General features: G+C 35.5%; 1 protein-coding gene across 3 annotated transcripts in view; it reads right to left on the bottom strand.

The window, feature by feature from the left end:
• Window positions 1-344: 344 nt before the first annotated feature.
• LOC110093979 (recQ-mediated genome instability protein 1) overlaps window positions 345-5,283 on the bottom strand; it is a 65,951-nt gene continuing 61,012 nt past the window's right edge. For 2 of the 3 annotated variants that reach the window (XM_020819056.2, XM_028693021.1), the window contains exons 9-10: window positions 1,309-1,536; window positions 345-831 (exon numbers count right to left, since the gene is read on the bottom strand). The gene's annotated coding sequence lies outside the window, so the exon portion shown is untranslated. The remainder of the gene's footprint in view (window positions 832-1,308; window positions 1,537-5,283) is intronic. The other variant, XM_020819057.2, reaches the window with a different exon arrangement.

Below are 5,283 nucleotides of genomic sequence, written 5' to 3'. Positions count from 1 at the left end.
AAGCCATCTCATTGTCATAAACTGTGCTTTGATCTACCGAGTGTTTAACTCGTAGTTAAGACGATACTCAAAAGGTAAACAATCACCAATTTAAGCACTAATAAGGGACAAGCAACTAAGATTTCACTTGGGACAACAAAACTGTTTTCTAAAGCAACTTCTTAATATAAAAATTTCTTAAACTAAAAATTTTCGTACTAAAATGCTACTTTAAAAGACAATAAAAAATTTGCTTCAAACGAAGTCTAAAGCTTTGTTTGGGACGGTTTTTTTACTGTTACTTAAAGCAACATTTTAGTATAGGAAGTACTAAGAAAGTCATCCCAAACGAAACCTAAATAAAGTCAAAAAATCCAAATTCTATGTTGCATTCAAAGAATATAAAGTAGTTTCTTGAGCCAGCAAGTTCACAGAAAAAATCATTCTCCTCCCAAAAAAAATGAAAAGAAATCAAGCCACATATTTCAAATGCTCCACCTCAATATTCCCTTTACAAACAATTTGATAGAAGGAACTGGCTTACCAGTATGCAACTAGATGAATATACCATCATTGAAGTTACCAAGCCTGCACTGAGAAAAGGCTCAACAGATGCGCTTCAGATCAAATCTGACAATTCTAGCCAGTCTGAAAACAGGAGAATCACTCAAGAAGCCATTACCACTTTCACAGTGTGTGACTTTATGATAAGCAGAAAAGAGTAGATCTGTTCCTAAATTGTTGGTTTGACGACCACACAATTTTCTCTGCAGTGAATGACTTCCTTGTCAATGCTAGGTTCTTTCCGGTTCCCTCTTTGAAGGGCTGACCAATACATTACGTACCTGATTTCTACATAGTGAAGGAAAATAGACAGAGTTGAATGATGAACACCATATGAAGCAAATAAAAATCACAAGCAGATTGATTCGTAAATATTGGAAAATCCTTTACCCATACAAGCATTTGAGGCACTAAGGATATGCAGAAACATACAAATACATGGTTAAGTAGAAAATGATAGCAAATGTTTTCCATTTATCCAGCGAACTATTATCATTAGGACCTTTCTTCTTTGTTAATCTAGCATTATACTTTTTCTTAACTTAAGGCATCAAACCTAAAGAAATTTCCAACAGGTACTTGTTTCATAGAGAGTTCACAATACATTTTTACAGGACAATCTTTTGGTCGTATAGTAAACTCATTATGCAACCCGAGACTTCGAGAATGGCTAACGCAAGAATGAGTTTTTACAAGATAATAGACAAATGCTGTACTAGTACTTGACAGCAATATGTGAAATCGAAAAGATTGGTTCAACCGAACCTGTCCATCATAAACAGCGCAGGCCAACGGGCGATCATGGGAAAGAGCAGATAAGCGAGCCGCACGAGCGGTCAGGTGGACAAGCAACTAAACAGAGCCGAGCAATGCGATCATACGCGAAAATACACGAGTCCTTGCAAAGGATAAGTCCAATTCACCATCCAATCGCACGAATGAGATAAGTCTAGAGCAGAACCAAAGCAAGCAGGAGACGATTTCGATTGGGGCCTGCGTGAGGAACAATCAATTGACGTAATGTGTGTGTGTCTGAAAACTATTTATACAGATTGATATGTATATGTAAAAAGAAATGAAATAAATAAAATGAATAATAACATATAAACGAAAAGAATAAAATAAAAAGGCATATGCATGCAAATATGTGTGTGTGAAAACTACTTGTACGGATTGATATGTATATATAAAAGGGAAAAAATAAATAAAATGAATCATAACATATAAACGAAAAGAATAAAAGGAAAAGATATATGCATTCACATACAAGAGTTTATACTTTATGATATTAGCTGGGAATACAACATACTCGTGCACATAAAATTAAGATAAAAATGGTTGTGATTTCATTTGTACAAAATTTTAAACGGTTGTTTAAGAGAATAAAATTTATAAAAAATAGTTTTTTTTATCTACATTTGTATTAAATATTTATTTAGATGTTAAATAAAAAGTTTGATAAATAAGCATGATTACTTGACTACTTATATGCATGTTTAATTGTCATACTAAAAGTGTAATAATCCACTAAATTTGTTATAAAAAAACTCAAATGGTTAAATTGACATTTTTAGGTAAATTTTATGGGGATTAAATAGCTGCTAGAGAAGGTTTCATGTACAAAAGAAGAGGTTCAACCAAAAATATGTAAAATTATTTTATAATATATTTTGATTGGTATAAAAAAAAACATTTGTTTTAGTGACTCTCAAGTTACATTTGGATATTAATCTATCAAATAATTATTGACATTGAAAGTAATTTTCATTTGATAGTCTATTCCTATCTCATTAACTTGAGCTTTCTGATAAATTCATGGAAAAAGTGGCATCAGAGCCCAGATGAGATATAAATCATAGAAAAGGAGCCATTAAAATTATTATTAAATTTAAGAAAGTTGACATGATGTAATTATAAAATTTAATTAGATGTTTTACTTTACTTCAGAACAGGATACAAGATCTCAGCCTTCAAGAAGTAATAGAAGTAATATCTCGATGGATAAATACTTAAAATTATTTCAAGATATGTGATCGCCGTTATTTAAAGAAATAAAGAGATCAATAAATAAAGAAAATTGGCTATTATTAATTGAGAAGATATTAGATGGTATGTTTTTTCCTAAAAGAGAAATTTTATTGGCAATATTTGGTACTTGATAAAGAGGCTGAAAGATGGAAGAGGGGGGTGGCATCAGGACAAGTTTGAAGGGATACTATCCAAATCAAATGGAAGAACTTATACAAGCGTTTAGAGATTAGTTCGTGCCTTTTTCTACAAGAAGACAAATGTAATATAAGTTCTTAAGGTTAATTCAAAGAAATAGAGTAGTAATGCAATATAATGATGAATTTACTACTTTATCAAGATATGCTCCTCAATTAGTTCATACTGCAGAAAAGAAATGTATAGGCTCCGAAAATTCGGCCCCGGCCTCCGCCCAACTGTTGCTTTTCTTTTTGGAGGGAGTTTTAACGGATTAAGTTCCGGGGTAAATTTTGGAAAGGCAGATGGGTTTGTAGATAAGACACTACCCAGAGATTTCGCCCTCATTTTGCGAGGACTTTATAATCTGAGTTCTAGTTTCCTATAGGTTCAAGCCCCTATAGTAAATTACCCCTCCCGATAATGAGAAAGAACTTTCGATTAAGGCTAGTCGTCGATCAGATACGTAGTATCTGGCATATAGTAGCAGCATGGGTTTGGATATTGGAAGGGTATTGGGGGAATTGACATTTAAAATAAAAAAATTTCACCATCTTGCATTTAAAGCAGATGGTGGGGGGATGGATGATGGACCCGATCAAGATCCCATGGTTCTATCGTCCTGGGCCATCGTGGTCCCTGGTCTACTTAGTCAGACGAGGTAGTCGACCCAACCTGATAGAAGGATCTTTATCAGCAGCCATGGGTTGCTTCGTCCAAGGGGACCTTATAGACCTGGGGTGAATGTTTGTCTAAGGGGACAAATTTGAATCTACCTTAGCTAACAGAGGGCTTTGTGTCCTATCAATCATATCATATTGATTCATATCTCAAGTATTTGATGTCACTAAGGAACACATTAGCTCTGGCCATAACCGGTATTTAGTGGTGCCATTTGGCGGCAAAACCACTCGGTTCAGAGGGCCCCGGGTTATAACTGTTTATCCTGCGGTGCCATTTGGAGGCAAAATTGCTGGTCAGAGGACACGTACCACGTTCTTATTGGCAAGAGATTGTTTGGGAATGAATCCTAGTGATATTTTCGACCAGACATTTAGCTCTATGTGAGCTGAAGTTATATTTCAATTTATTCACCCTAACAAACTGTTGCGGAGGGTGGATGGATTTTGATTTAAGTGTTTGATAGTGTTGTTTCAATTTTAAATATTTGGGTTTTTGGAGATTTTTTAATGACATTTTTGGAGTTTTGAAATTTGAATAGACTTTTGGGAGGCATGTGAAAGTATTTTGAATCACCCCTCTGGTTGAAATCTACGTTCAACACGGCCATCATCGGGGTGTTTGGGGTCGTTTTTATTTATGGCTTGAATCTTGTCGACCCTATTAACCTGCCGATAAGGGATCAGGTTTTGTGCCTTAATTAGTGAATTCTCATTGTTATAGTCCTTGAAGGCCTAATATGAATGTATTAAAACAAAAGTACCGGTCACCACAACCGTATATTTATTTAATGGTTTAAACCCTGTTGACTCGTATTGATCTGCATAAGAGGATCAAGTTAGAACTTGAATTCACTTATTAACCCACGCAACATCCCTAGACGTCACGTGTGTACCCATGACACGCTCGTCGGGGCCCATGAGGGTGCTTGATTTTGTCGATAAATCTTTCTTATAAAGGGCCTTGAAGGCCTAATATGAATGTATAAAATAAATATCTCCGTCAACCTCATGACCGCATATTTATTTAATAGTTTGAATCATATCGAGATAGATCGGGTTCGAACTTACATTCATCATTTGACCCGCGCAGCATCCCTGAGCATCATGTATGTTTCAATAACACGCTTGACGAAGCCCATGCTGGTGTTTGGGGGCATTTTGTAATTATTTATTGAACCTTGTCGACTCCTATCTACCTACTTAGGATGATCAGGTTCAAATTTATTGACTCACACAACATCCCTAAACATCACACTCGTCGGGGCCTATGCGGGTTAATAATTATATATGTGATTGAATTTTACCCATTGTGTACCTATGTGCATACAAACTATGATACATGTGTGGGAGTATTTTAAAAATATTCAATTTCAATCAATTTTATGGGAAACTGTCATTTGAATGCAGCATTTGATTTGAGGGCTTCTGCACGCCTTCTGTCCGCTTGTATGAGTGACGCGGATCCGATGGCGTGGTATTATAGTCTTGTGGATTTAAATTAAGCATTGATCTTTAACAGCATATTTGTCAAACATGAATCATTAACTTTAATGGACTTGATGTAGTGTGTGCTAATATTCACTTGAATACAACTAGACGTATGATAGGAAATACTTGATTTCAAGTAGTTCCTAACCAAAACTGAAGCCGAACAAGGAGAAAACTGCTGTCTCCAACAGTGGACAGCAACTATGCGAAGGAAAAACAGTGAATATTGCGAGAATATTGAGAGCGACGCAAGCAAAGACTTGTATTTTTACTAGTAGACGAAACAAATAGCAAAGATACAATTTGTTCTTCAATTCGAGAGGAAGAATGTACTCTCCAAAGTCTCCGGCGAAGCCAAGAGCCC

This window comes from Dendrobium catenatum, unplaced genomic scaffold (genome assembly GCF_001605985.2).
Source record: "Dendrobium catenatum unplaced genomic scaffold, ASM160598v2 fragScaff_scaffold_0, whole genome shotgun sequence".
NCBI classification, from domain to species: Eukaryota; Viridiplantae; Streptophyta; class Magnoliopsida; order Asparagales; family Orchidaceae; genus Dendrobium; species Dendrobium catenatum.
Note: the sequence above shows the minus strand (reverse complement) of the source record. Positions and strands in the feature narration are given on the sequence as shown.